General features: G+C 36.7%; 1 pseudogene across 1 annotated transcript; it reads right to left on the minus strand.

Moving 5' to 3' along the window:
- Nucleotides 1-21,289: 21,289 nt before the first annotated feature.
- On the minus strand, nt 21,290-24,445 carry LOC143608931 (GDSL esterase/lipase At5g33370-like; annotated as a pseudogene). The gene is made up of 5 exons (XR_013149354.1): nt 24,141-24,445; nt 23,925-24,052; nt 23,074-23,316; nt 21,707-21,959; nt 21,290-21,522 (listed from the first exon to the last, which is right to left on the minus strand). The product of XR_013149354.1 is annotated as a GDSL esterase/lipase At5g33370-like (transcript).
- Nucleotides 24,446-24,713: the final 268 nt, after the last annotated feature.

Raw genomic sequence — 24,713 nt, forward strand, 5'->3', positions numbered from 1 at the left:
TTCATAGGTTGCTTCACTTGCCTCATAGACATTCAAGAAGACTTCCTTTCTTCCACACTCAGTTTTCCACTTTCCAATCTCCTGATTTAATTAATCAATTGTAATAAGAAGATCAGAAATTGAGATATCAGATTGTACCTGAGAGTTTGAGGATTCAGGCTTGTCATGCACTATGTCCATGAATGCAACATTTGCCTTTTCCATCTCAGCAGCATGGTTGCTCCAATCAAATTCTCCATCCTGTGGCATCCTTTAACAGCTACATTTCCTTGATCTCTCTGCTGGTTCACAGTGTTTTGATTTGGCCTAACCTGCATTTAATTGTTTTTTTGTGGTTGAAATGTTTGTTGCTGGGTTCTGTTCTGATTTTGATAGGGATTTTGGTTGGAAATCTGATTTCTCTGCTGGAAATTCTGGTTCTGGTTTTAATAGAATTGATTCTGGTTAACCTGATTGCCAACTTACTTAGGTATGTTACACTCTCTAGCAAAATGACCTGGTTGTTGACAGTTATAACCGATAGCCTTTGATTTGTCAAAACCAATTCTTTCATTTGGTCCATTGAGACTTGTTCTGCCAGTTCTATTACACAACCTTTTGCTTTTTACTGCCAACATAGCTACCTGCCATTTTATATCCATGTCTTCTAAATCATCAGTATTTATTTGTTCCAGATCTTCTTGCACAATGCTTGTGTTGATTAGGTTCTTGGCAACAAAATCATGGTATGACTTAGTAAACATAGAGAACAATGCTTGATAATCTGTTCCTTGAGCATTATTGTTCTGCAAGAATGTTGACAACCCATTTGCTGTAGAGGGAGTGTCATCTTCAATCAGCTAAACATTGAATCTGGATTGGCCACTGAAGCTTGAACTTGTATCTGATGGTTCCTCAATGATAGGCTGCTGATTCTTGATTGAGAGGTTGCCCATTGGTGCTACAAGATCATTTTTTACTTGAAAGCTTGGCTTGTTCTCCCTAATCATATGGTTCTCTATCATCTCATATTCTATAGCCTTGAGAAAGGCAATCACATCATCTAACTTGAAATTAGGAAAACTGGCCTTTTCTTTGATAAACTTGTTGGCAGTGTACCATTCCCCGGACAGTGATGATAAAAGCTTTTTGTTTAGCTCAAAGTCAGTGATTTGTAAATCAGTCGTTCTTATGTCGTTTACAATCGTCATAAACATCTGCAAGACTGATTTCAATCTTTCTCCGTCTTTAAACTTGAAACTGTCAAGTTGCTTCATCAGTCTGTCTTTCTTGATGTCTCTTAATTTAGTATTCCCTTCAAACATTTCGATAATTGCATCATACGTACCCTTTGCGCTCTTATGATGATTGATAGTAGTTAAAATTTCCCAAGAAAGCCCTAACTTCAGCATAGACAAAGCCTTATCGTCTCGTTTCTTCATTTTAGCTCAACGGTGGCATTGTTGTTTGGAGATGTTGAGGGAACATAGTTTCCTTCAGTGATTGAAGTCCAAAGCTCTGGGTCGTTGTAGTTTATGGCTGCTTCGAAGAGCACCTTCCATTTGATGAAGTTTTCTTGGCCAAGAAACCTTGGAATGTTGTTGGTGGAAACTTCCTGGTCTTCCATTCTTATCAGATCTGAGATTTGTAATAGTAAAAACAGAGTAAAGCTTCAAGCTTTATCACACACCTTCAGTCCCGTGGCCTTTATCAAGCTTACTCAAGCTCTGATACCACTTGTCATGACCGTGAGTCGGGTGAAACCTTTGAAAGGTTGTCAAGAACACACCGACTCGATTACCCAAAGACCTGTTGAATATCCCGACGGAATCAGGATATCCAACGAGTGGGAACGAACGAGTGTGAATAATAAACACATAACAGTAACAAATGGTCAATAAAAGCTCATTCAACAGACAAAGATTCACTGTAATAAATACATCATTAATGGAACAGTGAAAGGAATGTCTAGGGTTTTGTGTGACGGCGGCGGCGATTGTACGATAAAACAAAGAGAATATTCTTTGGAATGTTTTTAGTATTCAGTGTGTCCCAGCCTGTATTCCGTCTGGAAATCCGCATCCTAAAAGGTATCCTAGGACCCCTATTTATAGACCCTAACATTCCTTCTAGAAGTTCCTAATCATATTACATAATGAAATACAAAATAATACAAGTGTTGAGTCCTCGAGCAAGATAACAATCTTGCTCGAGCAAGCTCACTATGCTAGGTATCCTCGTTGACTGTCCTCGAGCATACTTTACTTGGAATATCATCAGTGAAGATATTCCCTTCCAGTAGACTTCATTCTTCTTGACTAGTCCATGCTTTGCTCGAACCAATCCATCGAGCAAGCTCATTCTTCTTGATGTCTTCAGCTTTTCTTATTAAGCAATCTTTATCATGCTCGGATGTAAATCTTGCTCGGGAACTGAAATGTGCTCGAAGTCCGTGCTTTGATCACTTGACATCTTCTTATTGCATCCATGCTTGTCCCCATGTGCTTGATCATCTTGTGCTCGTAACACTTGCTTAAAACTTGTATGATCAAGCTGTTCGCTCGATTGGCAATCCATGCTCGATAGAAGAATACTCTTGCTCATTGAAGTGTAGCTTGCTTGAAGCCTTAACACTTAGAAGAATTAACCATTTAAGGTTCTGAAGACCTTGCTCGAAGTAGTAAAACCATGCTCAATCGTCTAGGCTTGCTCGAATTACATACTTAGCCGTTTTCTGAGGAGGTTAAGAAGATTCCAATCTTCCTTATCATAAATCCGACCCAACACTTCTCAAAGCGTATTTAGCTTTCTCCAAATCACCCCGAATTGACTTCGTCCCCTTGATGCCCTGGTCAAAATTGATTTTTGTATAATAGATCAGTTACTTATTTATATTTTTTCTTTGATAACAGACTGTAAGGTTGAACGTTGGACTTACATGCCTTACATTCAGGTTGTTTAGGACTTATTTGAATGCCCCACCCCTGTAGTTCCCTTAGTGCCCCTTAAGTCATGAAATCAGATAACTTATTTATTTATATTATAATTTTGATTTTTTTTATACTTTTCAGTCACTTTCTTTTTTTTCTTTTCTTTTGAGAAATTTTCCATATAGCAATAATTTACTTCTGCTCAAAAACTTTAATAAATATTTTGATAGACCAGAAACACCAACAGGCTCGTGTATGATTGGATAATAACCTTTCTGCCTATCATTCGGAGAGATATGCTAGAGAGCATATCTTATTTTCCAATGTTTCACCACATCATACTTAGCGAAGTTAAGTGTATATCACATATGACAACTACATACTATGGAAACCTACCATACTTTGCCAATGACTGTACCCAAAGCCCTTTGAACTTATAATCCGTGGGTTAGTTGTCTTAAACAGTTTTCTATCATTTCCCATTTTAGATTGGTTTCGATTTCCACAGAAACAATTTCTAGCTTCTTTGCAGCTGGGAACTTGGATAGTATTATCATGTCTCTTTTGAAATATTCACCAAAAACAGTGTTGCTTAGTCAAAACTTTTACCATTTTCAAAACTATTTCCGTTTGAATGTTCAATTAAGAAATATTGATTTTAAAAACAGTGTTGTCATTAAGCATGTTTGATAGGCACACATTATCACAGTATCAAAACATATTCATTCAGACAGTAGAAATCATTCAGATAATCACATAAGTCTGTCGAGCATGGTCAGAAGTTCATCGAGCATACTCGAAAGTCACTCGAGCAAACTTAAGATTTATCATTTCAAGTATAGTGCTCGAAAGACTTAGCTGAGTGCTCAAGCAGTGTACTTGTGCTTGAAATACTTCAAAAGTTTTCCGCAACACATGTCCATACTAGACCACCAGTAACACATCATTTGTGCTCGAGTTACTTGAGAAACCTCAAGTATGGTTTGTTTGTGCTCGAAGACCATTAAACACACTATGCAACACAGAGTTATGCTCGAAATACTTAGAGGAATTTTCAAGACCAAATTCTGTGCTCGAGCAGCTGAGCTATGACATCTGTGCTCGAATGACATAGAATAGTCTTACAAGAGCCTATGCCTTTGCTCGAGGAGCAACAAGCATACTATCAAGCATAGATTCATGCTCGAAGTACTTAGAATCATAGAGATACATCATGCATGCACAGATGAAAGTACCAAAAGCTGTAAACAACAATAGCAACATATTTCAACAAGATTTTCACACAATTCAGTCACATACATGATTCATGCAATTAGAATAATCATTCAAGCATAGAAATTCATCATGCATAACATTTAAGGTGAGTAACACAGATAATCAGTAAGCACCTCACTTGAGCACACATCCTAAATCAAACTTCATCAGCATTTATCATTCCTAGGCATTTTAACAGAAAATGAAACCTGGTTTTATCTAAAGGTTTGGTGAACAAATCAGCCAAATTATCAAATGTATCTACTTTTTTCATCTTTATTAAGCCTTTTTCCTGACAGTCCCTAATGAAATGATATATAATTTCAATGTGCTTAGTCTTAGAATGTTGGGCTGGATTCTTAACAATAAACATAGCAGCAGTATTATCAATAAAAATATGTGTATGTAAGAAATTCAGACCATAGTCCAGCAGTTGATTTTGAATCCATAGAACCTGTGCACAGCAAGCAGATGCAGCAATATACTTAGCTTCAGCAGTAGAAATTGACACTGTAGTTTGCTTCTTGTATTGCCAAGACACCAGCCTGTTCCCTAGAAACTGGCATCCTCTAGAGGTTGATTTTCTACTCATGTTGCACCCATCATAGTCACTATCTGTGTAGGCCATCAAGTCAAAGGAAGGGTTCTTTGGATACCAAATCTTGTTTTCCTTTCAAGTATCTGAATATCCTCTTCATTGCTAGCATATGTGAGACCTTAGGGTTATCTTGAAATCTTGCATATATACACACAGCAAACGTAATATCTGGCCTAGATGCTATGAGATACATCAATGATCCTATCTTGGCCCTATATTCATGCTGGTCCACTGGCTCCCCCTTTTCATCAGGTACCATTTTCTCATGTGTGTCCATTGGTGTGGACACTGTCTTAAAGTCTTGGCACTTGAATTTGTTAAGAATCTCTTGTACATACTTTGATTGATATATGAAGATGCCATCTGCTTTCTGTGTCACCTGAAGTCCAAGGAAGAAATTCATTTCCCCCATTGAACTCATTTTATACTTGGACTTCATCACTTGCTCAAACTCTTTGCACATTTATTCATTTGTAGAGCCAAAGATAATGTCATCCACTTACACTTGCAGCAGGAACATATTTTTGTTTCTCCTTTTATAGAATAGAGTCTTGTTAATGGCTCCTCTACAGAAGTCATTTTCCAACAAATGGTTTGACAGCTCGTCTTACCAGGCTCTTGGTGCTTGATGTAGTCCATAAAGTGTTTTGCTAAGCTTGTAAACCTTTTTTGGATGAACTGGGTCTTCAAATCCATGAGGTTGAGTGACATAAAATTCTTCATTAATCTTTCCATTTAGAAATGCAGATTTTACATCAAGTTGATAGACTTTAATGTTCATTTATGCTGCATATGCCAGAAAGATCCTAATAGCCTCTAGTCTTGCAACTGGAACAAAGACTTCTTCAAAGTCCACTGCTTCTTCCTGTAAGCATCCTAGAGCTACCAAGGTTGCTTTGTTCTTGATCACTATCCCCCTTTCATCTTTCTTGTTCCTGAACACCCATTTTGTTCCAATAGCATACTTGCCTCTGGGCTTGTCCACCAAGTCCCATACATGCAAGTCTCTGAACTGGGCTAATTCTTCCTGCATAGCTTCTACCCAGCTATTGTCCTTTAATGCTTGATTGATGTTCTTTGGTTCAACTTGGGATAAGAAGCAGGCATACAGAAAGATATTTGCTTTTTCAGATGAGCTTCTGGTAACTCTTTCGTTTATGTCTCCTATGATGTTCTCTGCAGGGTGATTTCTTTCAACAGAGGTGGCACAACTTGTTGTGCAGACACTTCTGTCTCTAGATTTGTCATGTTTAACACAGCAGATTCATCTTCAATTCTCTCTTGATGTTCATCAGATTCATAAGTTTAATTGATTTTAGATGTTGATTCTTCAGTTAATCCAAATTGCATTGAGTCAAACAGACATTGAAACCGATCTTCAAATTGATTTATCCCTCCAGTCTGAGCAGGTTGTTGACTATGAATAGGTTCATTTTCAACATCACTTGGACCTTCATTTGAGACTTCAACTGCAGCCTCCTGTCCATTCCTTTCAACTTCAGCTGCTCCTTGGGTGCTTCTTCCAAAATTAAATCCATTTGCTTCAGGAGAAACTGATGTCCACAGTTTGTCCAGATGAACTTGTTTATCTTTTCCCTTTTCTTCAAAGCTGGTTCTGTACATACTGTCATCCATATCTTCATTGTAGATTTTAAACGACTTGATCATTTTCTCTAGATCAAACAGCCATTTGGGACCATCAACATTGTTAAAATGATTTTCATTGAAAATTATGTCTGATGACTCAATGACCACCATGTGCTCCTTCACATAGACTCTGTGAGCCTTTGAATGAGATGAGTAGCCCACGAAGAAGCATTCCAGCGATTTGGACTGGAATTTGTTCAAATAGTCCTTTGTATTCAGGTGTGAGCATCTGCATCTAAAAGGCTTTAAGAACTTCATATAAGGCTTTTTTTGAAGATAACCTCATATGGGGTCTTGTTTTGAGCCTTGTTCAGTAGAACCCTGTTCTGCATATAACATGCAGTATTGATTGCTTTTGCCCAAAAAGTGACTGGCAGATTGGCATCAGCAATCATGGTCCTTGCAGCTTCAATCAATGTTCTGTTTCTTCTTTCTGCAACACCATTCTGTTCAGGAGTTCTAGGTGTACTGTATTGTTGGAATATCCCCTTAGAAGTGCAGAATTCATCCATAATTCCATTCTTGCATTCTGTCCCATTGTCACTTCTAATGACCTTCACCTTCCTCTCAAGCTGATTTTCCATCTTTAGCACATAGGATCTGATCAGGTTTGGGGTTTCATCCTTGCTACCTATGAAGTATACCCAAGTAACTCTTGAATGATCATCAGTGATCACCAGGCAGTATCTCTTCTTTCCAATACTTGGAACACTTACAGGGCCAAATAGATCCATGTGTAACAGTTCCAAGGCCTCATCAATTGTGTTTATCATTTTGCTTTTATGTGAGGATTTTTGTTGTTGTCCTTTTAGGCAGGATGTGCATTTTTCTTCCAATTTGAACTCTCTTCTGGGAAGGCCAACAACATGTTCACCTTTTACAAGTTTGTTCATGTTCTTTAATTTCACATGACACATCTTCCTATGCCATAGCTTGGTTTCATTTTCAGTTGCTTTGGAAACAAAGCATGAACCACCTCTTGAAGTTGCAGTATTCATTCTTAGTTCATAGAGGTTGCCATTTCTTGGATCCATCATCATTATCATTTCAGTTGGAATCATAAACTCAGGCTTCAAAATCAGGCAATGTTCATCATTGAAGGCTACCTTGTATCCTTTGTCACATACTTCAGAAATACTCGACAGATTTCATTGAAGTCCTTCAACATGTAGAACATTCGCAAACGATACCTTGCTATTGGTAAGTGTTCCTCTTCAAACTATCTTCCCTCCATTCTCATCACTCCCAAAAGCAACCGGCCCTTCATATTTTCTTTCATAGTTGATCAGTGCACTCTTGTCACAGGTCATGTGCCTGGAACATCCGCTGTCCGTATACCATGAGTCATTTTTGTTCAAAGATTGTTCCTGCACATACACATAAAACAGAATTAGTTGGAATCTGCTTTACAAACTGCATCAGTTTGTAAGTCAGTATCAGTTGATGATTCATCAGGAGTTGGAACTGGAATTGGAAGTGGGTCTTCATACACAATTTCACATTCTTCTTCTGTGTCTGAATCTGACCCATTCTTCACAGCTTATGGGTTGATTAATTCTTCAGTCTGCTCAATCACGTAGTTCTTTTTTTCACTCAACTCCTTCTTAGTTTTCCATTGGAACCTTCTCTGTTCATAGCCCTGCTTCATCAGAAATTTCTCATCTCCATTGAGAACACCAGGTCTAATTTTCTCTTTACCTTTGTCACTAGACCTTCTGTTTTTTGCAGGTTTTCCAGATGCACTTGGTTCATCTTTGATATTTTATATTTGTTTCAATCTCTTTTCAAGTACTGAACTTTTCTTTTCATCATCTGAACTTCCTCTTTCTTCATTTAAATATATTTGATACATTTTCTTATATCTTTTCATATCAAACCCACAAACCACATCAGGAACCTTGAATTCTTCCTCTTCAAACCAACAAGAGTCAGTGTGTTGACCATATGCATCACACTTCTTGCACCAGACCTTTGCATAACTCCCCATATCTTCAAGCTATTGCTTTTCTTTAATTTTGTCACTAGGTTTGGGGAAATCGAAGCCTTGGGAGGTTTTAGGACATAGTGAATTGTTGAAGTCCATTTTGATTGGTTTGTTCAGATCAGGCTCCATATGATATTTTTCTTTGACAAATACAACAGGCTTGAGCTTGGAATGGGTTCTTGAACTTCTTCCCTTTTCATCTTTAATAGATCTTTTCCTTGGAGCATACTCCACATCTCCAATGTCAAAAGGTTCATGGTTTGAGAAGACTGGATAGATTGGAGGATGTGACTGATCGTAAGAAGATTTCACAATTTCTTCTGGTCTTGCACAGATCTCAAACACTACATGTTCTCTTCTCATAGTGCTTTTTCATCTTTGGCAGAAGAGAAATCTTTTCACTTTTCTTTTTTCTTGATCCTTTCTTTTTCTTGGTCTAAGATAACTTAGAGCTTCCACAGCTGCAGTTATTGTCTTCAATGGAGTACTCACTCCACTTCTTTTTCTCACCTTCTATCTTTTCATTTTTCTCAATCTCTGGCTCCTCACTCTGCTTTACTGCAAACTCTCCATTCTTATCCACAAACACATCAGCATATTGCTTAACAAACTCAGCCTTATCATCAAAAACATTCTTGAATTGTTTAAGATACTCACTTCTGCTCTCCTTGTCTACCTTCAGTGGGTAGCTATCACAAAAAGGTGGTGGCACCTTTTTATACTCTCATTTTATCAACATAACCCACAATATTGCCTGTAGAAACAAGGTTCTTCAAGAATACCATTTGTATCAGCAATTTAGCATTCTTCATTTTCTCTTCTGCATACATCTTCTTCAACCCTTCAATTGCAATTGTCATTCTTGATTGGGTTTGGTATGCCATCATACAATCCTCCTCAAGCCCTTTGATTTGACTTTCATAAGTTGCTTCGCTTGTTTCATACACATTCAAGAAGGCTTCCTTTCTCCCACACTCAGTTTTCCACTTTCCAATCTCCTGATTTAGTTTATCAATAGTAACAAGAAGATTGGAAATTGAAACATCAGATTGTACCTGAGCATTTGAAGATTCAACCTTGTCATGTACTTTGGCCATAAATGCAACATTTTCCCTCTCCATTTCAGCTGCATGATTGCTCCAATCAAATTCCCCATCCTGTGGCACGCTGGTTACAACAACATTTCTTTGGTCTCTCTGCTGGTTCGCATTGTTCTGATTAGTTCTGTTCTGATTTGTGTGAACCTGCATTTGAATGTCTCTTTGAGGTTGAAATGTTTGTTGTTGAGGTCTGTACGGATTTTGGTAGGGTTTTTGGTTGGTGATCTAATTTCTTTGTTGTTGGAAATTTAGATTCTGGTTCTGGTAAAATTGATTTTGGTTCACTTGATTGCCAACTTGCTTTGGCATGTTACATTCTCTAACAAAATGTCCAGGTTGTTGACAGTTATAATAGATGGCCTTTGATTTGTCAAATCCAATTCTTTCATTTGGTCCATTGAAGCTTGTTCTACCAGTCCCATTATACAACCTTTTGCTTCTCACAGCCAACATAGCTGCTTACCATTTTATGTTCATGTCTTCCAAATCATCAGCATCGATTTGCTCAAGATCTTCCTGCACAATACTTGTGTTGATCAGGTTCTTGGCGACAAAAGCATGGTATGACTCAGTAAACATAGAGAAAAATTCTTGATAGTCTGTTCCTTGAGCATTATTGTTCAGCAAGAATGTTGACAGCCCATTTGCTGCAGAGGGAGTGTCATCTTCAATCAGCTGAACATTGAATCTTGATTTGCGACTGCAAGTTGAACTTGTGTCTGATGGTTCCTCAATAATAGGCTGCTGGCTCTTGATTAAGAGGTTGCCCATAGGTGCTACAAGAGCATTGTTCACTTGAAAGATTGGCTTTTCCTCCCTAATCATATGGTTCTCTATCATCTCATGTTCCGCAGCCTTGAGAAAGGCAATCACATCATCTAACTTGAAATTGGGAAAACTGGCCTTTTCTTTGATAAACTTGCTGGTGGTGTACCATTCCCCGGACAGTGATGATAAAAGCTTTTTGTTTAGGTCAAAGTCAGAGATTTGTAAATCAGTCGTTCTTATGTCGTTTACAATCGTCATAAACCTCTGCAAGACTGATTTCAATCTTTCTCCGTCTTTAAACTTGAACCTGTCAAGTTTCTGCTTCAGTCTGTCTTTCTTGATGTCTCTTAATTCACTATTCCCTTCAAACATTTCGATAACTGCATCATACATACCCTTTGCGGTCTTATGATGACTGACAGTTGTCAAAATTTTCCAAGAAAGCCCTAACTTCAGCATTGACAAAGCCTTATCGTCTAATTTCTTCTTTTTTAGCTCAACGATAGCATTGTTGTTCGGAGCTGTTGAGAGAACATAGTTTTCTTCGGTAATGGAAGGCCAAATCTCTGGGTCGTTGTAGTTCACGGTTGCTTCGAAGAGCACCTTCCATTTGATGAAGTTTTCCTGTCCAAGCAACCTTGGAATCTTGTTGGTGGAAACTTCCTGGTCTTCCATTTTTGTAAGATCTGAGATTTGTAGCAGTAAAACAGAGTAAAGCTTCAAGCTTTATCACACACCTTCAGTCCCGTGGCATTCAGCGAGCTTACACAAGCTCTTATACCACTTGTCAGGACCGTGAATCGGGTGAAACCTTCTAGAGGTTGACAAGAACACACCGACTTGATTACCCAAAAGGCCTGTTGAATATCTCGGCGGAATCAGGATATCCAACGAGTGGGAACAAAGGAGTGCAAATAGCAAAGATGAAACAACAATAGATAATCAATAAAAGCTCATTCAAAGACAAATATTCACTATGTTAAATATATCATTAATGGTATAGTGAAAGGAATGTATAGGGTTTCATGTGACAGCGGAGGCTGTATGAGGAAACAAATCGAATATTCTTTTGGAATGTTTTTCGTATTCTGTGTGTGCCAGCCTGTAATTCCGTCTGGAAATCTGTGTCCTAAATGGAATCCTAGGACCCCTATTTATAGACCCTGACATTCCTTCCAGAATTTCCTAAACATTACATAATGAAATACAAAATAATACAAGTGTTGAGTCCTCGAGCAAGGTAACAATCTTGCTCGAGCAGACTCACTATGCTAGGTATTCTCGATGAATGTCCTCGAGCATACTTTACTTAGAGTATCTTTAGTGAAGATATTATCCTCCAGTAAGCTTCATAACTCTTGACTAATTCATGCTTTGCTCGAACTCGTCCATCGAGCAAGCACATTCTTCTTGATGTCTTCAGCTTTTCTTATTCAGCAATCTTTATCATGCTCGGATGTAAATCTTGCTCGGGAACTAAATTGTGCTCGAAGTCCTTTCTTTGATCACATGACATCTTCTTATTGCATCCATGCTTGTCCCCTTGTGCTCGTAACACTTGGTTAAAACTTGTATGATCAAGCTGTTTGCTCGATTGGCAATCCATGCTCGATAGAAGAATACTCTTGCTCGTTGAAGAATAGCTTGCTCGAAGCCTTAACACTTAGAAGAATTAACCATTTAAGGTTCTGAAGACATTGCTCGAAGTAGTAAAACCATGCTCGATCGTCTATGCTTGTTCGAAGTCCATACTTAGCCGTTTTCTGAGGAGGTTGAGAGATTCCAATCTTTCTTATCATAAATCCGACCCAACAGTATGTGTGTTCTTGAGTGTGTGTAGGGAGGATGGAGATGGAAATGGAGAGTGTTTGGAGAATTTGGGGTTTAAATATTCCACCCCTTGGGCCTAAGGCCCACAACCACACCCTCAAGCCCATTCATAAGTCCTAGGCCTACCACTCAATCTTTTTATACAAATTAAATAATGACACACATAATAAATACTAAAATTCTTTTTATTTATTATTCTCAAAATACGGATGTTACACAAGTCATGAATGTCTTGGGATTCCCTTGATCAATAAAATATGTGACCTCTTGCCAACACATGTCTTTTCCATCATTATTGGTGACATCTAGTTTTACATGTTTTGTTTCTTGAGTTTTAAGTTTCCAAAATTGTTTTGGTTTTGTAAAACGAGAAATAACATACTTTGGAGTTGAATGACTTGAAGTAGAACTCTAAAAACTTTCAACATTCTTTGATTTTGAAAATTTTATTTCTTTTTACAAGGTTTAAAATCATCTGAGTGCAAACCTGTTATGTTAACCTTGAAACCTTGATTATCTTCCACCTGAACATGCGGCTTTTTCACTAGAGGGTAGTGGCAGTCCTTCGCCAGATGTCCACCATTCCCACATACAAAGCACACCTTCATTCTTTGATTTTTCTTGGCTAAGTTCCTGTTACCATTAGATATTTTAACCATGGACTTCACATTCTTTGTTGTCTTAGGTGAATTATTCTTCATTGGCTTAAAATAAGACCTTTCTCTTAATGTTGCCCCTCTGTTATTTCATAGAACATGGTACATAAATACGTTGAACATGGTATCTTCCTATGTGACCAGGAGTTCCACAATGATAAAATGTTTACCTTTTAACGTAAGGAGCACCTGGTGAACAATTATCACTCTTAGATTTATTACCCTTTCTATGAGTTTCTTTCACCTTGCAAAACTCTTTTTTAGAACAATTAAATGCATATTTTTCACTTTTTCCATCACTAGTACGCTTTATGAAAACATTTCTCACCCAGCACATGCACTAATTGAACTTGACTTTTTCAAAGTTTCAGGTTTTTCTTTGTTTAACGATAAATTAAAATCATTTTTATTTTCATAGACAGCCCCACCGTCCTAATTTTCACTATCACAATCCTCATTCTTGCCTTTTTCTACATATGAAGTAGAAGCATCAAAATTGTTCACAAAATCAAACACAGGTTCAATTGGTTTGATTGAACATGTACCAATGGTTTCATTCATTATATTTTTATCATAAACATGTGCTTCTGTATCTCATCTTCCTTTTTAGTTACAGGAAGAAAAGTATAGTATCGTTAAAAGGAGGAGGAAAATTATTAAAACCCAAACCCTCAACCTTTTAATCCTTATATTTTAGTTACTTCTCAATCATGTTCTCAACCACCTCACTAGACACATCAAATTTCTTAAAATTAAAATCAGCCTTTTCAAGTTTGGAAGTTAATTTTGCAATTTCTGTTTTAGATGTATCTTGTTCGACAGTTAATTTAGCTATCTTGTTCTTAGCATCAAGATAAATACATCCTTTTTCACTTATATCATTCTTGAGTTTAGCTATATCTTTTAATTGGGCATCTACCTTTTATTTGTAGATCTTTGCATTGCTTTTAAAGGTATAATTTTCACGTTTTCGATCTTCTAAGTCTCCTAAAAAGCAAGAATTATGCATCCTATATGAATCTGCCTTATCCATGTATGCTTGAGAACATAAATTATTTGTTACCCTAGTTTGCATGGAAGGAATTGGAATGGTAAAAGCCATGAATGTCGTTTTTGATGTAGTAAATTGCCCTCGCAAACTTCTAGAGCAAGCTAAGCTCGGGAACCCTTTATAACCTGAGAACACATGCCAAACCATGAACGAATTTTAAATCCCAAGAACCTATGAAATCCAAGACCGAAAACCTCTGACCGAAAACCATCAGACCGAAAGCTCAACCAAAAACTTATATTTTTTAGAACCAAGAATGACGAAAGCCCAATAATCCCACAAACACAATGATCCCGAGAACTGTAAGACCCCAAAACCCGAGAATCAAACAGTTGGTAATCATACCACAAAATTCATATGTAAACGTCAAAATGAATTTGATTTATTAAAATAAGTCTAGAGTGGCATGCGGCGGAAAAATTAACAAGTGCAAATCCCAAACCGAGAACACCTCCAATAAAATTCTTAAATAAATTTACGTATTAAATAGAAAAGTCTATTTTATTTTCATAAAAGTTCTTCAACTATAAATGCTTCCAAACGTTTTGGGTAGCCTCGAGCACGTCCAGGCGGTATTCCATGTTTCCTCAAACCTGAAATCAATCTAACATACAAACAAAGTTAGCTTAAGCTAAGTGAGTTCATGTTTTTATAAATAACATTTATATATCGATTAAATCAATAGAAATAAAAGATAAGGCAAAAATAATAATTTTCCTCAATCAAGCACGCAACACGGGCCTCTTCACCCAAAATCACTAAACACGAAGTAAATGACTCGAGTAAATCCTCTTGCCCCAAGGACAGTTAAATTGTTAGGGAACTTCCTCACCTTAACCCACAAAAGGGGTATAAAGAATTTTATCCTCTATTTGACCCGGTCACGGCTTACCAAAAACATTCACATCGATGGCCACACACAAATACAATTAAGTCAAACATCAACTAAAAAAAATCCTCAAGCTTAGATAATAAATAAATAAATAAGTTCAAAACATGCAAATATAGTAAAGTCATGCAATATCATCCAAACAGTTTAAATGAGTAATAATGTAGTAAGGTGTGTATGCTAGCCTAAAACATAAAATATTAAAAAAAGGGGGCATCATGGAACTCACCTGATACGGACCACACAACTATCAATAAGCTAGAGAACTTCTAGGTAATCACTCAAAATCAAAAGCCTGCCAAGTTATAGCACACAACAACCACTAACTAAATCGCATCGACACGCTCGCTCTACGAGAAGTTCTAACATGATTGGATTGACCCGAAGCCTCACCCATACTTAATTAATTTTCATCAACCCTGAGGCCTTTAATTGACCAAAACTCCCCTTAATTAAAATCAGGGACAAAAGGGTCTCAAACTATACTCGTTTCAAGTTAATTGTGCCGAATTCACGCGCTAACTAACTGTTTAAATAATCACCAATCAAATAACCCCTTGTTAGATAAAAGTGAATCTTGTTACAGCCAATACAACCATGCAACCCTACACGAGCTGATTGGATCGGCAATTCCCATGAACAACACACGAATTAACGATTAAACGGGAATTCGCGCTCTAACAACCCGTTTGAATAATCATCAGCCAAATTACCCCCTTTTTGAAAATAATTAATATTCCTACAGCCCATATGTTATCCTAATTCTACACAATCTCGTTGGGTTGGCAATTTCCTCAAACAACATGCAAATTGCAACAATTAACTACTAAACACCCGAAAACCCTGTTTTCGAACTATCGATAATTGACCAATCAAAACAACTACAATGGCCATGATAATTTAGATATGATGCTAATTACATACCTTAGAATCCAATAGAAGCAAAATCACTAATCTCAAACTTCACAAGGTTCCCAATCAGTACAGCCGACACGTCCACTTGCGTAAAAATAACCTATAAATAATATTACCGAAAAAACATTCTCAAACCTCATTTCTGAAAAATTTCTCATAACCCGTAATAATACCAAACAATACATAAAAGATACACCGAGTCATACCTTCGAGTATAAGTTATTTGAACCATACGCACAACATCCTAAACTGCCTGCGTGAACAAAAAAACTGAAATGTTCATAACTTGACCATACGAACTCCGATTCACGCGAATTACATATCCATGAACTCGTCTCGACATTCCGAACCTTAGAAATTTACAATCACAGGCTGCCTCCTCCCCCACAATTTCCAGAACCGAAAACAGCCTCCCGGTTCGTTCAATTTTATGCGTTAACGGTCGAATAACTCGAAACCCTATCAAACGATCTTCGTTTTGGGAAAATAATACATCCACGCGTTCTTCTTGCCGAGCCCCATCAAATCCACCTATTCCCGCCTCCGGAAACAGCCACCACCATCATCGGAAAACCAAACATTCCACCAGAAAACTGAATCGTCAGCCGGAATGCGAGCCCTTTCTTGTTTTACACATAACTTGGTCAAACGAACTCGAAATCAAGCGAATAACATATCCACACGCCCGCATCACTGAGCACTACCTCCCTGTACCCTCGCTGCCTCCAGAAAACCAAACAGCCCACTGAAAACCTTGAAAACTTGCCCGATTTTGTTTAGGTTAAACTCTTTCATCATCTTGACCTCAAATCATTCTTCCCTGGCTTGAATTGAGATGTTGCATCCTTGATTACTCTTGGTTGATCATAAAATTGAGATAGGGAATGGGTGGAAGTCTAGGGTTAGAGGCCGATCCTTTTGTTTTTCCTATAACAATATACAACATGCCCCCCTCCAGTTAGATGATACATGTACCTTGAGCCCAAAGCTAGTATAATAAACAATCCAAAATAACTACAAGCCCCTCGACTTCCAAGATAAGGATTTTGATAACACTACAAGCTATAAATGTGTTTTCACTTCGCGGGAAAGATGTAGCATTGTAAGTCCACCCTCTTTAAATTAGGATTTATCCTCGAAACATGGAGTTCTATTTACTAAGAATTTACGGGTTCTACAAGTCCACCCTCCTTATATTTGGATTCGTCCTCGAATCTAGTAAAATTCATTTCATGAGGAATTTACGGGCATTACAAGAACTCAAAACTACCCGAAACACACTTTTAATCCCAAAAATTCATGACATAGTGACCTCTTGAAGTTCGTGAACTCAATAAAACTCGATTTCGTGAACCCAAACTTGAGAAATCGTAACCTTAGTGATCAAGAAAAAAAACCAAGAATTAAGGGATTTGTGATCCCTTTGAAATTTTAAGAATATCTCTCAAATCTCTTAAACAAGGAAACCCGATTTTGATTCTTGCTTAATTAATTCTTTAGGTTGTGGACTCTTGACCTAGTTGCTTGCTTACTTACCTCAACTACTAGCTAGCTTGGTTATCAAATTAATCGATTAATCATGCTACCTTGCTTACTTCCTTTTAATTCTCAACATCCGAATAATTAAGGTTGGTGGCGCTTTGTAGTTTATTTATTTACGTTCCCAAGACCTCTTTACATCAATTAGAACCTCACCCAACACTCCTTGTACTCATAAACTGCTTTCAAAAACCGAGAACTAGATGAGGCCGAAACAAATCGCGTAATGCCAAAAATCCCGTGAACTGAATTTGTCGATAACAAATCTTGTAAAACATTAAGTCGAGAACAAATGTGGTAAGACCATATCTGAACTCTATGCCATGCTCTAAATCCAAGACCCCTAGAACACACTTGAAGGCCGAGAACAAGCAAATCTCAGCCGTAAACTCGGTGGACCCCGAGGACCCTTGAAGACCGAGAACAAGCGTGACTGGTTAACTTCGAACATGAGAACTAAAGTTAAAACTCAAATCTAGAAACCCGTACAAAATCCCGCCAAATATTGATTTTGAAATCCTTTTAAACTATAAACATATCTCTAAATCTTTTAAATTTTGAATATTATCTTCAAATCTTCTTCGAATAATGATGATCTTGATTCCGATAATCACTAAAGAAATTATCAGTAGCTTCCTTCAATGTGTATTGTCCACTTAGTTTTGAGTGGTGTTTTCTTGCTTGGTTCTAACAAGCTTTTCAAATGGCGGCTGAAATAATGGAGGTGCAAGCTTGGTTACTTATTATTTTGAACAGCCTACTTGTGTGCTTCTTTTCTAACTTTATTCCCGTAGACTTCTTAACGTTTTTGGTAGTGTGCCTGATTTTTTTTTTAATCGAACAATACCTGCTAGCTTGTTTTATAAATGAATTATGCAAAATTTTGATATCAATCACTATGTCTTAACATTTTTGATTGGCCGGACGTTCTTTTACACAAACACAATAGCAGTACTTCAAACAAGACAATCGAGCACAGTCACAACCAAAGTCTTGAATCTTTGATAACACAAAACCCGAGCCACGAATGATTCATGAAGATCTGATATTAATTTGACTTCTGGCTGTAAATCCTGCTTCAATAGGACCAATAATATTCTCAACTAGGTGATTCCCTTGAATACTTGCGGGAATACGATAAACTAGTACTGATGCGGAGGCTGGCAAATTTGAGGGGACTCAGCAGAGCCAATGAATTGCCCAACTCAAAAGATTAAGTATATTCAAATAAGATGTACCTGCGATGTACTCTACTGGAATTGGATATGGAAATAGAGAACTTCCAAAGTTTATTCGACTTGAACTCTCTGCGGCTGCTGCGTGAGAATCATTTGCAGATATTTTAAATGTTTCAGGTGAACGGTCCATTTTGGAGACCGACTCCTTAACTTGCGCTGAAGAAGAAGAAGGTGCTTCATCATACATTCCCGCAGGATCAATACCCATCACTAGTGGTTTGTTTGTACCAATTGTAGCATCATCTTCTTCATCAACGTACTGCGACGTACTTAGAAAGTATGTACCTACTTTTGAAAACACATAGAAAGGCTTAAATGGTTCACCATAGTCAAACAGCTAATCTAGACCAACTCGAGCATCTGTCTCATTTTCTTCAAACTAATGAACATCATAAGATTCAATGATCTGCTTTGCTGCCTTGATGTAGACCTGATACGTAGTACGACCAGCATACCCAACGAAATAACAGTCATTAGCCTTAGAGTCAAACTTTGGTGTAATTCCAAATGTAACAATGTGCACGGGCAGCCAAAAGCGCGAAAATGAGCCAAAGTAGGCTTATGTCCATAAAGGATTCATACGGTGTCTTCATGTGTTGCTTATTGATAAGAACCCTATTTTGGACATAACACACTGTATTAATTGCCTTAGCCCAGAAAAACTGAGCTAACTTAGAATCACATAACATAGTACATGTGATTTCAATTAACGTTCTATTTCTTCGTTCAACTACCCCGTTTTTTTGAGGAGTTCTAGCATCACTGCATTGTCTTAGTACCCCCTTCACATAGAAATGATTTAAGACAACATTTTTGAACTCTATGCCATTGTCACATCAAATATCTTTTACCTTAGATTAGTTTGATTCTCCATCAACATAATAAATCTCTTAATCAGCTTTGCAATCTCATTCTAATTAGACAAAAAGAATACCGAAGTATAATGTGAGTAGTTTTCAATAATATCTAAACAATAAGAATTACAAGAAATACTGAGAACATTTACGGGACCAAACAAGTCCATGTGAAGCAGATGAAACAGAGTCTGTTGAGTTGATTACTTTAGGCTTGTGTGCTTTACAATGATGTTTTTCTTGTACACAAGCCACACACTTTACGAAAGTTAGAAAACCTTTGATTGGAAGACCACGAACAATGTTATTTTTATAGCAAGACGGTTTAAGTTCTTAACATTAGCATTACCAAGACGACGCTGCCAAAGCAAGGCTAGTGCTTCGTGGTTTTCGTCGGGTTGAAGGTCTGGATTATAATGAAGTTTATGCTTTAGTTTCTCATCTTGAGGCCATGAGAATTTTCTTTGCATATGCATCATTCATGGGATTTATGGTGTATCAGATGAAGTAATAATTGAGAACTGAATGGAGGATGAAGATGATTTTTGTGTTTTGAATAATTATAAAACTAAAACTGTTTTACCGGTATAACGTGTTGTGGGCTGTAACAACTTCACCTATCAGTTCTTATACGATCCGAACCTCACCTGCTCGTCCCAAATCACATCTGACAACCCGTTTATAGGAAAGTTTATGTTTTTTTTTACATTTTATGTTCTAATTTACTATTCTACTCAGTTTCGTGGCAAACCGACCTCAAACACTTAGCCTTTTTAATAAAAAAACGTGCCTTTTTAGTTCCAGTTTTCTCTTCCGATCTGATTCAACGCGTAATCTAGACGTGTTTCTTGTTGGTCTACGGAAATCGACTGCAAAACACCTTTGTTCTTGCTCGGATCTAGATCCTGAAGATAGAAGAATGTTTGTGTGTGTGGAGGTAAGATGGAAATGAGGGTTTAGGGTTTAAGGGAGGTTTAATGGTGTTTATATACCCCAGTCCAATGGACATTAAGGTCTATCACCATCCCTTAATCCATCTTTTATTTTCTAAACCCACGCTCAACTTTTTATTATTCATCATAGTTTAATAATAACAAACATTTAATTAAATAACAGTCTTTTATTCTTTAATCATACAAATAGGATGTTACATGGAGCTTGAGCTTGATGGTGGCGCAGCGTGACAATGGAGTGTATGGTGTTGAAGAAGGGGGAGTGGTGGTTGTCTGTGGCTTTGGTTGATGGTGGCGGAGCTTGACGGTCAGCTTTACTTTGAGCTTCTGGAAGAGATGGCTTTAAGTGCGGTACCAAAGATGTGGTGGAGGCTCGACAACTATGTTGGTTGGTAGGATGTGTAATGTGTTAAAGAGGATTGGTATTATTAAGAAGGAGATGGGGTTTATTGAGTCATTGGATAAATGTTTAATCAACGGTCAGGAATGGTCTTTGAAGGGCTCAAGTGGATCAAGCTATTGGTGGCGACACCTTTAGCGGAGACGCCCACGATTAGCGACGACATCTTGCGCGTCACCGCAAATAGTGGGCTCGCCGCTATTGCTCACTTTTCTTGTACTACTGTACCCTTATTACCCATTTTGTACTTTCTAACATTTAAATTACAAAAGAAAAAAAAATATTGTTTCAATAAATCTCAACCATTGAATCATCAAGATCAATACCTTATATAGGGTTTTCATAGCTAGACTGAGTTTTATTTTATCCTTTCCCTCTTCTGATATATTCAAATATATTCAAACTATATACTTCACTTTATCTATTACTAACCTTAATCATTAACACTTATAAACAGTAGAAGTTAGACTTCCATATGGGTATGTGAAGTGTTAGTACATCTCTCTCGTTATATTAATACAATCAACAATAAATTATCTTCAAGGAACGTGGTAAACTCCCCTTGATTATTTTCACTATCCTTAGCCTTAAAGCAATAATTCAAGCAAGTTTAAACATCAAATGCACATGCCACTTGCTCCAAACATAATAAATGTAATACAACCTAGGAACGGCCATCAATAAGCAAAGCTAACTACTAGGGATCAATACTTGGAATCTATGGCCAAGATGGTGCTGAGGTTCATTGGACTCATGTAGTTTTGAGTGCCACCGATTATTTGTTGCACAATGATTCTGTTGGCCCTCTCTGAATGGTGAAAAGCGTCCCAAAATGCATAGATCTCTCTGTTCGGACACAAATTTGACATCGGGGTGCATAAACCTAGACCATTTTATGGACCTTGTCCACAACATGCTACTTTGGAAGTTATAAATCCTGCCAAATTGATCAAGTAATCGTCATAGCTGTTTTTCAAAATTATTGTCCCAACATTTGTTAATCATTATTTTATATCGTATCAATAATTTATCATATTTATGTACATTGAATTGAAAATATATTTATACTTTTTATTTTTTTTTAAAACATAATTTTTTAAACAAGGAGGAATATTTTATACCGTAAGTTTCAGGATTCGATATATAATCCATGTGCATTCTTATTGTATTAGCGGCGACGAAAACTTGATCTCCCTTTTTATCATTAAGGCTTTTCAACATATCATCAAGCTACGGATTAAACAAGTCGGAGGCTCGTTGCAATTCTACCGAGCATTCCCCGGCTCTACTATGTTGTGCCAATTCCGCCGGCACTCACCCCATCGGCCCCGTCCCCATTACCAATACCCTCCTAGCTCCGACATCATACATTTCCTACATTATTGATCAAATTGTTTATATAAGTCAGGTTTATATATATATATGTATATATATATTTATATATATATATATATGAAGTAGAACGCTCACTTTTGTGAAAATTACATTATGAATGTAGATATATTAATTTACTCCCCAGTTTTTGAAAACAAGGATTATGTTAAACGTACCACTGGTCATTTGTTAAATGTTTTGTTATTTAATGTTTTTACCTTTTTAAATATTAAAACTATTTATGTGTTAAGAATACAAATTAATGAATATGTGATTTTTTTAAGTTTAAACAACGTTTTCAAATTACAAACACTCTTTCAATGTTAAAATAAAACTACCTTTTCAATTATAAACACCCTTTCTTTGTTAAAATTATTAAATATCACAGGCATTAGATATTTTATATTTAGTTCATAAAATTCGTACAGTTTATTACGTAAATATGTAATTTCTCTTTTTATTTATTAACAATAAATATGAAATTTGCTTTAAAAAATACAAAGTATCTCCAAAAATTATTCAAAGAAGCACTCTCTAGAAAAATAAAAGAATTATAAAAAGAAAACACATTTTTAAATAATAAAAAATGTTTACATTAAAAAAGAGAAAAAATGTTTGAATCGTATTAATATAAAACTTGAGAAAATAACAGGAATAACGACCGAATACTTATATTTAACACCCGAAAACAAATACCAAGAGTTGCTATTATATCTTTAATCAAACACATTTTAAATTAATAAATCACGCATTATATGGTATGGTCAAGCTATAAAAGGGAATGATAAATGATGTCTACAAAAACGCATTAATATCCACATGAAAAAAGTAACCAATTTTAGAATAACTCACCAACCACTATATTCACTCCTTTTTTTTCTTCTTTAGTTTTTCATTTTTTTTTAACGGAGCCCGGCCCTATACAGTACACTAATCAATAATTATTGAGTATTGTGATCCAACACACTCCATTAAAAGCTATGTCATTTTCATTTTATAGTCATAAAATTATAATTCAAAAGATAACTCCTTCAATCATACACTAGTTAGGTGGCTAGTGTATATAGTATGAATATGTGTATAAATGTGTGAACTCTATCAAACAAAGAATTACCGACAAAATGTTTCTGTATTCAGAAACGACATAGCGAACAAAATCTGGTAAAGAGTATTGTCGTGATCTAGCCGAGAAAGGAACCAAGTAGTAGTTGTTAACAAAGTCGTTTCCACCAAGGGATATGAGTGCCATCCCTTTGTTGACTACTTGACGAGCTTGATCTGGTCCAATGATGTCTCCAAGTCTAGCTTGGTATTGCTCGAGATACTCTAATTGTTTCCATATTTGTATTATGTTTAACTGTAAGACATAAACATGCTTATTAGAGCTGTAGTAGATGATTATTTAGTCCAGGTTAGATTACAGATAGTTGCAATTACAAAATTAGTTATTAGAATTTAAATAATGGCAAATAGTGTTTTGATGGATAACCCTAGTGTGATAGTGGTTACTCGTTTTGTGATTTTAGTATCTTGTTTTATGACTTAGTCTAGTAAGTTGATTAAGCACATGAAAAACAAAAATAATAGGTAGTAGAATAAAATTCCTCACAAGCTAACCAATAAAAATAATCATTTTTTCTTGTCTGTCATGTGCATACTGCATGTATAGTATAATAAACAGAATCTATGTCAAAGTTATCAAGTTTAAAAGAGTTTTTAGTATAGTGGTATCTAATTGTTTGGATAAAACTCTCTTTCTAAACAGTGAAGGACCAACAAAAGAATACCGAATACCGTAAAAAAAAAAAAAGAAAACAAAACTACATTGCGTTTTATTATTAAAGAACTATTTTATATAGTTACACATAAAATTATGAGTAGTGATCAGGTCATTGTATTAGAAAGATAGAATATTAATTACCTTTGTTAATTAAATAAAGAATTAAAGACTAGATAGAGACATACAAATTGAACACCGGTGTCATTGAGGATTCCAACTCCAGCAGAAGCAAAGTTTGCACCATTTACAAGCTTGTTACCTGTTAGCAATGGACTCAGGTATGGCAATGGGGATTCCATTCCCATGTGTTCACCTAATTTACAAATATAAATAAAATTTATTGCCAAAAGTATTGACATAAACAGTAATATTGTGCAAGTTTTGGATAATGAAAACGCAACTGATGAGGTCTGGGATGTTAAGGCCATTCGAGAAACGACCTGTGGGACGATGAGTGGGGTAGTCAATGCCATAGGGTGGCGAGTCGGCTCTGGGTGTGGTGACTAAGAAGTCATTGTTGCCATTGTCGACTAGTGAGTCCCCAAATACAAAGAAAGCCCGAGCCTCGCCTTCAAGTGGGACATTGACAAATGCCAGTACCACCAACAAATTCAAGATCACTAAACTACACGAAGAAAGTGAGCCTTCCATTAACCAGCCTAACTATATAAGATTTTTCGAACAAATTTGATTGACAATGGTGTGGATCAACCTTAAGGTATCATGGGTTTTATAGAGGTTATACGTAATGCACGGCAGTACAATATTAAATGGCCAATTCCTACCATCACCAGAAAGGATGCCGCATCGATGCAAGTGAAAGGAAATGTGGATGTGTAAAGGACGTAAGTTTGGGAATTGAAGACTTGCTTGCACCTTTTAGGCATTGTGTATTGCAATTGCAATGTTGTCCAAAAGGATGAAAGGATTAAAGTTATTTGTGTGGAATTGGTACAATTGCCTCGGGTAGAAAT

Source organism: Bidens hawaiensis, unplaced genomic scaffold (assembly GCF_021521415.1).
Source record: "Bidens hawaiensis isolate Kalapana, Puna unplaced genomic scaffold, B.hawaiensis_p1.1 tig00419456_1, whole genome shotgun sequence".
Taxonomy (NCBI): domain Eukaryota; kingdom Viridiplantae; phylum Streptophyta; class Magnoliopsida; order Asterales; family Asteraceae; genus Bidens; species Bidens hawaiensis.